We start from the raw sequence: 16,075 nt of genomic DNA, 5'->3' as shown, positions 1-16,075 counted from the left end.
AGAGGCATGTAGGTAGGAATAGCGGTCAGTAGGTTTCCGATATAGGGTGGTGGTTATGTGACCATCGCTTATTAGCACCATAGTGTCCAGGAAGTGGATCTCTTGTGTGGACTGGTCCAGGCTGAGGTTGATGGTGGGATGGAAATTGTTGAAATCATGGTGGAATTCCTCAAGAGCTTCTTTTCCATGGGTCCAGATGATGAAGATGTCATCAATGTAGCGCAAGTAGAGTAGGGGCATTAGGGGACGAGAGCTGAGGAAGCCTTGTTCTAAGTCAGCCATAAAAATGTTGGCATACTGTGGGGCCATGCGGGTACCCATCGCGGTGCCGCTGATTTGAAGGTATACATTGTCACCAAATGTGAAATAGTTATGGGTGAGGACAAAGTCACAAAGTTCAGCCACCAGGTTAGCCGTGACAGTATCGGGGATACTGTTCCTGATGGCTTGTAGTCCATCTTTGTGTGGAATGTTGGTGTAGAGGGCTTCTACATCCATAGTGGCTAGGATGGTGTTTTTAGAAAGATCACCAATGGACTGTAGTTTCCTCAGGAAGTCAGTGGTGTCTCGAAGATAGCTGGGAGTGCTGGTAACGAAGGGCCTGAGGAGGGAGTCTACATAGCCAGACAATCCTGCTGTCAGGGTGCCAATGCCTGAGATGATGGGGCGTCCAGCATTTCCAGGTTTATGGATCTTGGGTAGCAGATAGAATACCCCAGGTCGGGGCTCTAGGGGTGTGTCTGTGCAGATTTGTTCTTGTGCTTTTTCAAGGAGTTTCTTGAGCAAATGCTGTAGTTTCTTTTGGTAACTCTCAGTGGAATCAGAGGGTAATGGCTTGTAGAAAGTGGTGTTGGAGAGCTGCCTAGTAGCCTCTTGTTCATACTCCGACCTATTCATGATGACGACAGCACCTCCTTTGTCAGCCTTTTTGATTATGATGTCAGAGTTCAGACTAGCAGCTGTGTTAGTCTGTATTCGCAAAAAGAAAAGGAGTAGTTGTGGCACCTTAGAGACTAACAAATTTATTAGAGCATAAGCTTTCGTGAGCTACAGCTCACTTCATCGGATGCATTTGATGGAAAAAACAGAGGAGAGATTTATATACACACACACAGAGTATGCATCCGATGATGTCAGAGTTGTTTCTGAGGCTTTGGATGGCACTGTGTCTGCATGGCTGAGGTTATGGGGTAAGCGATGCTGCTTTTCCACAATTTCAGCTCGTGCACGTCGGCGGAAGCACTCTATGTAGAAATCCAGGCTGCTGTTTCGACCTTCAGGAGGAGTCCACCCAGAATCCTTCTTTTTGTAGTGTTGGCAGGAAGGTCTCTGTGGGTTAATATGTTGGTCAGAGGTGTGTTGGAAATATTCCTTGAGTCTGAGACATCGAAAATAGGATTCTGGGTCACCACAGAACTGTATCATGTTCGTGGGGGTGGAGGGGCAAAAGGAGAGGCCCCGAGATAGCCCAGCAGAAGAATCTGTCCTAAGAATATAGTTGGATAGATTAACAATATTGCTGGGTGGGTTACGGGAACCATCGTTGTGGCCCCTTGTGGCATATAGTAGCTTAGATAGCTTAGTGTCCTTTTTCTTTTGTAGAGAAGCAAAGTGTGTGTTGTAAATGGCTTGTCTAGTTTTTGTAAAGTCCAGCCACGAGGAAGTTTGTGTGGAAGGTTGGTTCTTTATGAGAGTATCCAGTTTTGAGAGCTCATTCTTAATCTTTCCCTGTTTGCTGTAGAGGATGTTGATCAGGTGGTTCCGCAGTTTCTTTGAGAGTGTGTGGCACAAGCTGTCAGCATAGTCTGTGTGGTATGTAGATTGTAATGGATTTTTTACCTTCAGTCCTTTCGGTATGATGTCCATCTGTTTGCATTTGGAGAGGAAGATGATGTCTGTCTGTATCTGTGCGAGTTTTTTCATGAAGTTGACAGATTTCCACTCTATACGGCTAAATTCAGTGCCTTGCATAATGACAGGTTTCAGAGTAGCAGCCGTGTTAGTCTGTATTCGCAAAAAGAAAAGGATTACTTGTGGCACCTTAGAGACTAACAAATTTATTAGAGCATAAGCTTTCGTGAGCTACAGCTCACTTCATCGGATGCATTTGGTGAGAGAGATTTATATACACACAGAGAACATGAAACAATGGGTTTATCATACACACTGTAAGGAGAGTGATCACTTAAGATAAGCCATCACCAGCAGCGGGGGGGGGGGAAAGGAGGAAAACCTTTCATGGTGACAAGCAAGGTCACAGATCTTGGGAGACAGGCCAGTCCTTGCTTACAAACAGCCCCCCAATCTGAAGCAAATACTCTCCAGCAACCACACACCACACAACAGAACCACTAACCCAGGAACCTATCCTTGCAACAAAGCCCGTTGCCAACTCTGTCCACATATCTATTCAGGGGATACCATCATAGGGCCTAATCACATCAGCCACACTATCAGAGGCTCGTTCACCTGCGCATCTACCAATGTGATATATGCCATCATGTGCCAGCAATGCCCCTCTGCCATGTACATTGGCCAAACTGGACAGTCTCTACGTAAAAGAACAAATGGACACAAATCAGACGTCAAGAATTATAACATTCAAAAACCAGTTGGAGAACACTTCAATCTCTCTGGTCACTCGATTACAGACCTAAGAGTGGCTATCCTTCAACAAAAAAGCTTCAAAAACAGACTCCAACGAGAGACTGCTGAATTGGAATTAATTTGCAAACTGGATACAATTAACTTAGGCTTGAATAGAGACTGGGAATGGATGAGTCATTACACAAAGTAAAACTATTTCCCCATGGTATTTCTCCCCCCCACCCCACTCCCCACTGTTCCTCTGATATTCTTGTTAACTGCTGGAATTAGCCTACCTTGCTTGTCACCATGAAAGGTTTTCCTCCTTTCCCCCCCCCCTCGCTGCTGGTGATGGCTTATCTTAAGTGATCACTCTCCTTACAGGGTGTTTGATAAACCCATTGTTTCATGTTCTCTGTGTGTGTATATAAATCTCTCCTCTGTTTTTTCCACCAAATGCATCCGATGAAGTGAGCTGTAGCTCACGAAAGCTTATGCTCTAATAAATCTGTTAGTCTCTAAGGTGCCACAAGTACTCCTTTTCTTTTTGCGAATACAGACTAACATGGCTGCTACTCTGAAATCTATGTTCAAGAGCACTGTATTGTGGCTGCCTGTAAGGACTCTATACTTTAATATACCCTGGGTCCTTCCACCTGAGGAGGAAGAAAAAAAAAAAAAAAAAAAAGAGACAAACCATGCAAAGCGCAGACAGGTTGACATGGTAGTGGAGTTAACTGCGGAGAACCCTAGCTCAAATATCAAGAAGTGTCATACCACTTATGGAGAAGCATAGCAGCAGCCTTGCCTTGACAGTCTCATAGACTTTAAGGCTCGCAGGGACCACCATGATCATCTAGTCTGACTTCCTGCACATTTCAGGCCACAAAACCTCACCCATCCACACCTGTAATAGACCCCTAACCTCTGGCTGAGCGACTGAAGTCCTCAGATCATGATTTAAAGACTTCAAGGTGCAGAGGATACACCAGTTACACTAGTTTAAACCTGCAAATGACCCAGGCCACATGCTGCAGAGGAAGGCAAAAAAACCTCCAGGGTCAATGCCAATCTGACCCAGGGGAAATTCCTTCTAGACTCAAAGTATGGTGGTCAGTTGGACTCTGACCATTTCAGCAAGACCCAACCGACACCTGGAACAGAATTCTCTGTAATAATAATTCAGAGCCCTCCCCATCTAGTGTCCCATCACTAGCCATTGGAGATATTTTCTGCTAGCTATCACAGATTGGCTATATGCTATTGTAGCAGTTTCATCATATCATCCCCTCCATAAACTTATCAGGTTCAGTCTTGAAGCTAGTTAGGTTTTTGCTTCCACTACTCCCCTTGGAAGGCTGTTCCAGAACTTCACTTTTCTGATGGTCAGAAACGTTTGTCTAATTTCAAACCTAAAGTTATTGATGTCCAGTTTATATCCATTTGTTCTTGTGTCAACATTTGGTGCTTAACTTAAATAACTTCTCTCCCTCCCCGGTATTTATTCCTCTGATGTATTTATAGAGAGCAATCAGATCTCCTCTCAGCCTTTGCTTTGTTAGGCTAACCAAGCCCAACTGTTTGATTCTGCTCCCATAAGGTAGGTTTTCCATTCCTCGGACCATCCTAGTAGCCCTTCTCTGCACCTGTTCCAGTTTGAGTTTATCTTTATTAAATATGGGAGACCAGAATTGCACATGGTATTCCAGATAAGATCTCACCAGTGCCTTGTAAAACAGTACTAACACTTCCCTGTCGCTACTGGAAATACTTCGCCTGATGCATCCTAGCATCATATTAGCCTTTTTCATGGCCAGATCACTTTGATGACTCATAGTCATACTGTGATCAAGCAATACATCCAGGTCGTTCTCCTTCTCTATTGCTTCCCACTGATAAAATTCTTTTTGTTAGTCCCTAAATTCATGGCCTTGCACTTTGCATTATTAAATTTCATCCCATTTCTATTACTCCAATTTAGAAGGTCATCCAGATCTTCTTGTATGATATTCTGGTCCTCCTCAGTATTGGCAATACCTCCCAACTTTGTGTCATCCGCAAATTTAATTAGCACACTCCTACTTTTTGTGCAAAGTTCATTAATAAAAATATTAATAAGATTGGTTCCAAGACAATCCTTGAGGAACTCGAAAAGTAACCTCCCTCTAGCCTGACAGTTCACCTTTCAGTATGACCAATTGTAGTCTCCCCTTTAACCAATTCCTGATCCACCTTTCGAGTCTCATATTGGTCCTTATCTTCTCCAATTTAACTAATAATTTCCCATGTGGAACAGTATGAAATGCCTTACTGAAATCCAGGTAGATTAGCTCTACTCCATTTCTTTTATCTAGAACAGTGGTTCCCAAACTTGTTCTGCCGCTTGTGCGGGGAAAGCCCCTGGTGGGCCGGGCCGCTTTGTTTACCTGCTGTGTCCACAGGTTTGGCCGATCGCAGCTCCCAGTAGCTGCAGTTCACTGTTCCAGGCTAATGGGAGCTGCTGGAAGTGACAGCCAGTACGCCCCTTGGCCCATGCTGCTTCCAGCAGTTCCCATTGGCCTGAAGCAGCGAAACGCGGTCACTGGGAGCCGCGATCAGCCGAACCTGTGGACGCGGCAGGTAAACAAACTGGCCCGGCTTGCCAGGGGCTTTCCCTGCACAAGCGGCGGAACAAGTTTGGGAGCCACTGATCTTAAAAAAAAAATAAAATAAAAATCAGTTATCTTCTCAAAGAAAGTTATCAGAGTAGTCTGGCATGATCTACCTTTTGTAAACCCATGTTGTATTTTATCCCAATCATCATTTACCTCTATATCCTTAACTACTTTCTCTTTCAAAATTTGTTCTAAGACCGTGCATACAAGTGAGGTCAAACTAACAATGCTGTAGTTTTCTGGATCAACTTTCTTCAAAATAGGTACTATATTAATAATTTAGTCACAGAGTACAACCCCCAAGTTTACAGATTCATTAAAAATCCTTGAAATTGGGCTTGCAATTTCATGTGCCAGTTCCTTTAATATTCTTGGTTAGAGATTACCCAGGCCCCCTTGATTTAGTCCCATTAAGCTGTTTGAGTTTGGCTTCCCCTCTGATGTAGTAATTTTTACTTCCATATCCTCATTTTCATTAGCCACCATTACCCCAAGCTCCTCATTACACTTATTAAAAAGTTAGGAAAAGTATTCAATTAGGTGTTGAGCCATGCCTAGGTTATCTTTAATCTCCACCCCATCCTCAATGCTTAGTGGTCCCACTTCTTTCCTTGTTTTCTTTTTATTTATATAGCTATAGAGCCTTTTACTATTGGTTTTAATTTCCTTTACAAGGTCCAACTCTGCTTGGCTTTTGGCAGTTTTCACTTTTTCCCAATATTTTCTGACCTCCAGTCAAGAGTGGATGTTACCATGAGACAATCTGGAGGAAATTGAGTTTGTTATTGTTGCTCCCAAGCTCCTGGAAGATTCAGGTGACACTAAAACTCCACATGTGGTCTGTGGTCAGAGTTAGAAGTGGTCATTTAGTTTTAGCTGCTGAGAAGCAAATCTGCCAATCCACAGGCAACATGGTGAGCCTGACCATTAAAATGAAAGAAAGAGGCATATAAGACTAAAATCGCCTCTTGTATTGGACCAGTGGAGTTTCCTCTGGGTTTACACTAGCAACTCTGAATAGAATTTGACCTGTTGTAATAGGCTAGGTGGCACAGCTGCTAAGCACCTCCTCAACATTAATGTTGCTTTAAACTGAATTTTGATGTATTGTAGAAATTCATTAACTACATGGAGCTATATTTACCAAAGCAGTCCCTGGGGCCAAGGGAAAGGGAAGATTTTTAATAAGATCCCTTTTTCTTGTGGTTCTGATTCACATATGCAATGAGTATGATGCTAAGCTAAATCCATCCAGCATGGTGGGAATTTTACCTAGCACCGCTGGCAGTCATTTAGTCTGATCCAGCCCCATAAGCCCCACCACACAGCAGCTAATTGCAAGGATTAGAACACACTGGACACTCAAGCTACACTCCTGTGGGTTTGGGGAGAAACAACACCTTTAAACATTCCAGCTATGGTTCCCTGGGCAACATACATAACTCAGTAAAACTATGGGTTTCTGTTTTCTTAACCCTTCAGGACATTGACTGAATGAATACTTCCTTGAGGAAATAGTTCAGTCAACCAGATATACTCAAACACTTAAATTCAGCAGTCCTTTTTTTTCTCCTTAAACAAAACAAAAAAAAACACACAGTTGAATTCTACATTGCACTGATCTTTGCCCCTAGCTTCAAGGGTTGAATCCAAAGAAGTGTGCTCACTATGAATACATGCTCCATCGAAGACTGTATAAAAATATGCACGATAAAAAAAAAAAAAGACCTCAAACCATTAAAATCTCAGATCATTTCTTTTTATGAATTTGCTGGAGAACTGAGAATACATGGGAAAAAATACATCATAATAATCTGGAAAAAGCAGCAAACAATCACTCTCACATAAACTCATTTAAGCTGCACTAACAAAAATTATATAATATTTATATAGATAAAGCAGATTGTTGATTATAATAGTAATAAATAATTGTTTGGCTTTACTGTGATTCCTCTGAGGATGTCAAAGCGCTTTACAAATATTAACAAGATACATTTCACACCATTCTTGTGAAGTATGCAAGGTTCACTCTAAGGAGCACTTCATTCGCCACTTCTACTGTGAAACAAATCAGCTGTTTAACAGCAACATTAACATCCCACAGTAATTTGGGACAGGAATGAAGAATTCCCTGGTAGAAAGCATAGACAGTATGATTAATTTGATTTCACGAGGACCCTCCCCCATCTGCCCCCTAAGTGTTAACTTCCATACTTTACAAAAAGAGAGCCATGGATTGGTAGCTGTGATTAGGGATCATTAATGATCAGACCTAGTGAACAGATTCTACAGAGTTCAGTTCATAAGGGGGTTATGCAAACTGAATCCTGCAGCATTTGTTTTCAAGGGCTGGGAGTGGGCCTTCCCTGCTGGCTTTCCTGGAAATTCATGTTTGTAGCATTTATGATCAAGTTAATGAACAACACATCTCCAAGAGCCTTTGGCCCTGCAGGCATCATGTGACCTGTAGCAGCCATCTGAAAAGAATTCACCTTGGGACATAAGGTATACAACACGTGACCTAACCTTCACATATACCAATACATGCATATTAAAATAGAAAAAACACGTGCATTGTGGTGGCTACAAACCAAACCATGGATCAAGAAGGTTTCTGTACAACTGGAACTGCTCCCCCAGTATGATTTTTAGCCCTCAGTCCCTAGCCCCCTATTCCCTCACTCCTCCCTAAACCTGACTTTTGATATATACTCCTTTGGACAGAGCTTCAGTTCTCTATGGGGCAGGTTGCCCATCTTGTAGCTTCAGGCAGACATGGGAAAAGGCCACTGCTCCAACAAAGATATTAAAGAATATTTAAGGGGTCAAGAATCCTCCTCCCTCACTGGGTCAGCTAGACTGTGGAAACATTTCACCCCTGCAGCAGCAGCTCCTATGGAAAGGACAGGAGTATAGATGCCCCATCAGTCTGATGCCCCATCAGTTGTATGATCAGACTGATTATGCAGCATTATGCAGCATGCAGACATTATGCAGCATCCCTGCTCATATGTGGTTGCTAGGGCAGCCTAGTTCCCTAGCCAACTACTATTCTAAGGTTTCATTGGCATCTGTCTACCTATGCTTAGTTTGGGAATGAACCAGAAAAGGAGCATTTTTCCAGGCTTACTTGTCCATGGAGGAGTAGGTGTTGAAGTCAGGCAGCTTCCTGTCCCCTAAAAACCTTCATGGCTTGTGGGAGGAGTGATCCTTACTAGGGTTCTGCAGCCCCAAAATTTACCAGAGACTGGATTAAGGTTCAAATGTCTTAATAGATATTCAGGCACTACCACCACATAAATGTCAAATAATGATGATAACAAGACTTTCTGGGGACAGTTATGCTCCAGCGGGGGGGGGGGTGTGAAGCCCCACTCCACTTAGCAGCAGCAAAGCTGAGAAGAGGCCAGACCTGCCCTCTGAGCCCCAGCTGATGAGGGGACAGACAGAGAGCAATAGCTGCCCTCTTTGCCCTCAGACCGATTAGAGAGCTGGTAAGACATTCCACCCCTGACATCATGCTGCCAGCTCTCTTCCCGCTGGAGGATGTGAATGCCACTCAAGTGGAGAGTTCATGTCATTGGCCACAGGCCAGGGGCATGTGCTTCTACTGCAGAGACACAACAGAGCCTGAGCCCGGCTAGCAACTTGGGTTCGTGGCTAAAAGAAAGGAAGGGCCCTAAGCTACATTTGGAGGATGGAAGCGTAGTTTGGAAGGTCTTCCACTGGTTAAGAAAAGGCTCTTTTGTAGGTTAAAGTATCCAGGACTTATTGCATTAAGGTCTCATGGTATAATTTCTATGGCTAATTAACCATATGCATTAGTCCCCTTAATTGTGCCTTTTAACACTGGTTTTCTTAGCTCCACAAGTACCTGATAAAGATACTGAGATACTTTTTTAGTATCCTGGTATAGATTCCTGTCTCTCCAACAGCTGTAGGATGGTCTTCACTCCAAGACAAGTGGCTGGTAATTTGGGACAATCCAGATAAAATGAAGAGTCTCCATCACTCCTTCTAAAGCACCAACAAAGCTAGCTCCCTGTCCCATCTAAGTGCTCCCCAGAGATCTCTAATTTAAGAGCTTATCCAGCTTGAACCATTAAATTTAAAAAACAAAACAAAAAAACCCACACCTTCCTCTCAGAGGTACCACACTCCTGAGGATGGGAGGAAATATGGGCTTCTGTTTCAAACAAAAGGGCAGGAGGGGGGCATACCTTCTATTTCCTGCTCTGCCATAAATGCTTTGTGTCACTCTGGAGAAGTCATTTACTCTCACTGCTTCAGTTTCCTTATCTGTAAAACGGAATTCGACATATTCCAAGACTAAATGAATTCATGTTCATACAGTTCATAGAGCTCTTCAGGTAAAAGGTGCTATAGATGTATGCAGTATGCTGCTCAGAACCCACATTAATAGCACATTAGACATAACTAGTTAGCTGAGAAGTTACATTGGGAACGAACCAGAAAGGGAGCAAGACAGGATCTTTAGAGGCCACAGCTCTCCTCCACAAACAATTTTCATCCTCACAAATTTTGTATAGTTGTGGGATTTTGTGTCAAATCCTCAGCCTTGATATGGCCCCTTTGTGTTGTTCCAGATATACAGCTTCTCTAGTTCCCAACCTGGAAGAATCCCCGAGAGTAAGGATGTGTGGGATAAAGAAAGGGACGTGGGTGTAATGCTCTGTTCGTCAATTATCCCCAGGGTACCATTACAAATCAATGTAACAGAGAGCAGCACAGAGGCTGTTCTAAGTGACTCTGGGTCACACACCAGCCTTAGGAATCAGGGAAACAAAGATTACTTCAACCCTTGGGGTTGCATCTTATGTCAAGTATAGTTGGGGCAGCCTGAGGATTAGGGTCTACATATCATTTATCTGTTCGCTTTAATAAAATAGGGCTCATTCTAACTAGAGGGGCTGAGGTTAGTTAATGGAATGAGACTTCTTGACTGGACTAATGTATGTAAGCAAATTTACTCCAGATTCTATCAGAATCATTTCTTCCCTGTAATTGTTGTGGGAAGCATGAACATTGTGTTTACAGTGACAAAGTACAGCTCAACAGAAATAGTAAGTGCAGTAAGGATGCTTCACAATGAAAACAAAAGGTGGTGTTAAACGCAATGTAGTATTAACAGTCACTAGCCTAACTCTTCAGACATTCTAGAGCTACCTAAAACCTTACCCCTGTTGCCACCCAAGAAGCCTTGTCAGTATGCAGACTTCAGCCCTGCACCTACTTTTTTTTTTAATTATTAAAAGTACTCCAGCCCTGAAAAATGACAGCCAAGAATTTGGCCTTTGTTCAATATATCCAAGGGTAGCATGTACTCTTCACACAGTCCCACAGGACATACAGAACTCAGTGACTCATTCTATACAACCTTTCACTGGAGGAATGTGCATGCAATGGAGTATTTGTGATACTAATTAAAGATTAGAAAACCCTTATTTAAAACGCTAATTTGCAAGGTATTGGGGTGGGGTTGGGAAAATGAGATTTTTTTTTTTCTGTCTAAGTTGACAGTAAGGGTTCAGTTTCTCAATGTCCTGGGTGAGAACACAAGAATGGGATATAAAACATTTTACCTCCGTGTCCACAAGGACCTGCATTACAAACCCTCTCCTCCTAGCTCCCAACTGTATTGGCAGTTCAAGGAAAGAGATCAAATACTTGGAGTAGAGAGACTAAACTTTCCTTTAACAAACAGTTGTGAAAAACGTTCTTATTTTTCAGACAGAACTTTTTTTGTGAACAATTCGTCCAGCTTTCTTGCATCGAATTTCAAAATGTTGCAACCAGCTCTATGGCTTGTTGGAAAATAGGGTGAACTTTGGGAAAAAAAATTTTCCTCCCCCCCCCCCAAAATGTTGACAAAAAAAATTTTAAAAATGAAATGCAGAATTTTTTTTTACCAGCTCTACTTGGAAGTGGGAGCCCAAGGTGAGAAGACAAATATGTCCGACAAATTAGTAGGGTATTTGGGAAGACCTGCATAACTAACTCCTGGCTAATGCACACAGCACAAATGGATGCTGATAAGTGCACACCATCATGTGCTCTCTCTCCCTGAATGTATAAGTCTTGGATATACAAATCATTTTTGGAAATATTGTTGTCATGGTTACCACTCAGATGTCTTTTTGTTTTAACATCCCCAATTTTGTAAGGTCTGGGTTCAATTCAAGTTCATAGGGAGCAAAGGCATTGACATTTTCAGAAGTAGCCTCTAGTTTTGAGTGTCTCCATTTTTGAGCAGCCAACTTGAGACCCCTCAGGCCTGAGTTTCCAGAGGTGCTGGGCACCTACAACTCCAACTGACTTCAATGGCCTCGTATGTGATGAATAGATCATATGGCTATGCCTCATGAACAAACAACCAGCCTAGTGGCATAATCCATAGCAGTCTATTTATACACACACACACACACACACACACACACACACACACACACAAGAAACCATCTATAGTTGGCATAGAAAACATTGCTATGCTTCTACATGCTGAATTCACCTTTGTTAAATACTGTATGTGGCAAACATATCGTCCAGTGTTATTTATTTGTTTGGCTTTGCAGAAATGCTAAAGAGCGTGCCTGTTTATATGCTCTAAGTACCCTTGGGATAACTTCCACATAAATCCTCTGTGCAGCAAATACAATATAAAAATAACCGAGTAGGTCAGGTAACTGAGGAACTCAAATTCTTCCCCACTTTTCAATGTCTGAGAAAAAAGATGAGTGGAACATGTTTATATGCTATGCTCAAAATGTAAATGTATATAATACATATGTATATTAATACATTAAAAAAAGATGTGTCAGTGTGCCCTTGTTGCCAAGAAGGCTAAAGGGATATTGGGCTGCATTAGTAGGAGCACTGCCAGCAGATCGAGGGAAGTGTTTATTCCCCTCTATTCGGCATTGGTGAGGCCACATCTGGAGTACTGTATCCAGTTTTAGGTCCCCCACTACAGAAAGTATGTGGACAAATTGCAGATAGTCCAGAGGAGGGCAATGAAAGTGATTAGGGGGCTGGGGCACATGACTTATGAGAGGCTGAGGGAAACTGGGCTTATTTAGTCTGCAGAAGAGAAGAGTGAGGGGGGATTTGATAGCAGCCATCAACTACCTGAAGGGGGTTTCCAAAGATGATGGAGCTCGGCTGTTCTCAGTGATGGCAGATGACAGAACAAGGAGCAATGGTCTCAAGTTGTAGTGGGGGAGGTCGCAGTTGGATATTAGGAAAAACTATTTCATTAGGAGGGTGGTGAAGCACTGGAATGGGTTACTTAGGGAGGTGGTGGAATCTCCCTCCTTAGAGGTTTTTAAGGCCCGGCTTGACAAAGCCCTGGCTAGGATGATTTAGTTGGGATTGGTTCTGCTTTGAGCAGGGGATTGGACTAGATGACCTTCCGAGGTCTCTTCCAACACTGATCTTCTAGGATTTTATGAAAAGTTACCTTTCCAGAGCTCTAGCTACCTTTGCCATACATTAAAACTGAAATCAGTGATGCAACCGATAATAAACTCAGCAGCCTCCTTCCTTCCTCCCCTCACCCAAAAAAAGGTCGTGAGGGGGAGAAAATGTGATCATGTAATGAAAGGCCTTACCACAGGACTTACACAGTTCAAAGGACCATGGATATTTGTTCTGAGTCAAGCCAGGATGTACAATGCTCTATTTTATTGCCCTCTGGGAAAAGATAGAGCACACTGATCCAGCACCCTAAAGCATCCTCTTCACCCTACCAGCCACAACATCTTCACCTCTGTACAGGCCTTCTCTTTACCACCTGGAACTCATGCAGATTCCAGAAAAAATTCTTTACTTCTTTTCCTCTTCCCATATTGCTCTAGCTGAGCAATAGGAGTAGGAAGATGTGTTAATCTTTCTGGAATGCAGCACTTGCGAGTGTGGCTGGGTTATAGGTCAAGGAAACTTTACTGTGAGCAGAATGAAAGTCCCTTGAATTGTACTAATGTAATTTTGGACTTTAAATTCCACTTCAGCCTAAGCAGATTTCAGCGTACCTGAGTTCACCAAAAGCACATTTACCAAACTTAGTAAAAGTTTTGGTGTCTTTGCCCTTTCCCTCAGATACAAAAGATGGCGGGGGGGGAGGGGGGAGGGGGCAGGGGAAAGCTCCAGTTCCGTCTTCCTTTGTTCCCTGGTTCCTTCTGCTTTTAGGATTCCCTGTTCTTGACTCTCTCCTGTCTTTTTTCTTTAGTAGTTTCACAAGCAGGTCAGGTGCACCCACTCTTCTCTATGTGGCAGTCCTTCCTCTGGCCTCAGCAGCAGTCACTGGCTCTTGAAAGTCTCTGGACAGTCTTATTTCTTTGTTATTCCTTTTCTCTTGCAGGGAGCATTTACCAGACCTGAGTACGCGGTGATGTTTCCTTCTCTTATGCAGGGTTGAGACCTGAATTGTGCCTCGGAGCTCTCCAGAGTGGGATGACACAGATGTGCATCTTTTTAGCTTGTATACTGAATTCTCTCTACTCATGCACAGACTTAGATACTGTATGTGATGTGATTCTTTATCAACAGTCCTGGCCCTCTAAATTGCCTCCTGTCTCATGGGAAAGGAATGCCATTTTTACAGGAACTCATGTTAGTCAAATGAAATCCACCCTACAGGGCAAGAAATCCAGTGCAGGACATGAAGAATTTAAAAGAACCAGGCATGTGAGTGAGCAGATGGGGACAGATGTCATGTATGTGGTGATGATAGATAGCCATGTGATAAATTGTAGAGCCATATTATAAGTATTTATCATGTACCTTTGATCCCACACCTACAATTTGCCTACTGATACATGTCTCTGGGACTCATGCCAACATACAAGTATCAGTGATACATGGGTGTGTGCACAAAAACTCAATTGAGACTACACAATAGCGTCCTTCCCCTTTATCAGATAACTTGCATTGTTGTATAATTTTGATTTCAATGTGTGCGTGCTTCATGGCTCTTCACTTATTTTAATACTACATGTGCCAGTAAGGTATCTGCTTTGCCTCCTAAAGGCCTGGTGTTAAGCATCATCAGAAACTTGAAGAGGAGTTGTAAGCAAATGGTTTGTAGTAGGCCTCTTAGGTCTCGTTTCCAATTCTAGTGTATGGGCAGATGAGTGGAAATCATTTGTTGCTAACCTAGATTCAGAGCTTCCAGTTCACTGCATAAGTGATATACACTTGAAGGTGTTACAGTGGGGAGACTCAGCTATGGAAAGGGCACAAAGTCTGATACCAGCAACACCCTATTGTTCTATTATGTTATGGACTCTGGAGGCCTGGTACCAGCTAGAGAGCCAGAGCATAGGGCCACAGTGTTAACCAATGTAAAACAAAACAAACACAAAACCCTTTTCAAAGCAAAGGTAACCTGCTGTCAGCCAGTTTTAAACAGATCAAGCAGAGTTCAGCAAGTATCCTAGGAAAAGCCTCCTCTGTTGTGAATTAGTTTACAGTACAGATTTATGAGAATATTCTAACTATCAGTGGATGATTTTAAATGGAGTGTGATGGGGGTTGGAACTCACCACCACAGCGCCTCCTACTGGTGACTATGGGAATTAGCTCAGTCCATGTGGAGCACCCTCCACCGCTGGTGTCCCGTCTGTCTTTCACCCTCCGTTGGTGTCTGGACCCACGTTGCTCCCCGCTTGGCAGCATCCTCTTCAGGACACTGCCCTCCAGCAGCGTCCCTTAGTCCTTGCTCACCCCCTTCTGGCAGGAGGGGGGGGGGGGAAGGTTAACAGCAGTCTCCTGGTTCGCCCCTGCTGCAGTGGCCAACCACACCCCAAAGTCTAACCCCTTCCCTCAGGGGTCTGGTGCAGTCTGTTATGGCTACTTCCCACAGCCAGCTGCAAGATAATGGGGGGGGACCCAGGCCCACCCATTACTCTGGGTCCCAAGCCAGGGACCCTCTAGTGACAGCCTCCCTGCCCTCCTTCTCTCCCCTCATCTGTCCACTCTCCCTGGGTCACTTCCCCTCTGACCCCTTTGCACCCTCTAGGACCTTTTGGTCAGGGCCCACAGCCTAGCCGGTAACAGGCTGGAGCTCTCCTATGCTCCCCTGAGTCTGCCCAAGACTGTGCTGTCCTAGGTGCTGGTCTTCTTGCTCAGGAGGGAGACAGACCGTCCCTGCTGGAGGTCTGGGAGCAACTGACTGCTGCTATCATGGGCAGCCTTTACAGAGGACTGAGTCCGGCTCTGATTGGCCACCTCTTACCCAACCCTGACTGCCTCTCCAACAGGCCCTCCCTGATTGGCTACCACTTTGCGCAGCCTCTCTGGCCTGTCTTTGCCCACTCTCACAGGAGGGTGGGACACTCGCCCCACCACATGGAGTATTAAGCAAGCACAGGCAAGGAGCCAGAAAAAGAACACTATTTTTTGGCTTCAGTAAATCAAATATTATTTAGTGGCTAAATGCTAAAACTCTGTATATAAAAAAAAAAATCTCATTGTGCCTGTTTGATGTTAGATGGTAAAACGGAGCAGAAGTGAAAATATCCTGAAGCCCTATATCATCCTCATTATCTTCACTGGTGAAGTAAGTAAGTGAGTGGAGAGGTGTGAAATTCCAGCAGAGAGGAACATGCTGTTTTAAGAGGAAGTGCTGACATGCAGGCTACAATTAGACAAAAAATGACTGCTGACATTTAAAAATCATTACAGAGAGGAAATTGCAAGTGTAATTATGTCATCATTGACACTGTTCAAGTGTGCTGATGCATTTTTGCTGATCAAAACCAAGTGTTTATATTTGTAAATAGAATACACTTAGCAACGCTATCAATGGAAATGTTCCA

At 43.5% G+C, this 16,075-nt stretch overlaps 1 long non-coding RNA gene across 1 annotated transcript in view; it reads right to left on the bottom strand.

Moving 5' to 3' along the window:
• Window positions 1-8,980: 8,980 nt before the first annotated feature.
• LOC119860968 overlaps window positions 8,981-16,075 on the bottom strand; it is a 154,632-nt gene continuing 147,537 nt past the window's right edge. The window contains exon 5 of the long non-coding RNA XR_006274224.1: window positions 8,981-9,539. This is a non-coding gene — a long non-coding RNA (uncharacterized LOC119860968). The remainder of the gene's footprint in view (window positions 9,540-16,075) is intronic.

The sequence above is a fragment of the Dermochelys coriacea genome, chromosome 9 (assembly GCF_009764565.3).
Source record: "Dermochelys coriacea isolate rDerCor1 chromosome 9, rDerCor1.pri.v4, whole genome shotgun sequence".
NCBI lineage: Eukaryota > Metazoa > Chordata > Testudines > Dermochelyidae > Dermochelys > Dermochelys coriacea.
Note: the sequence above shows the minus strand (reverse complement) of the source record. Positions and strands in the feature narration are given on the sequence as shown.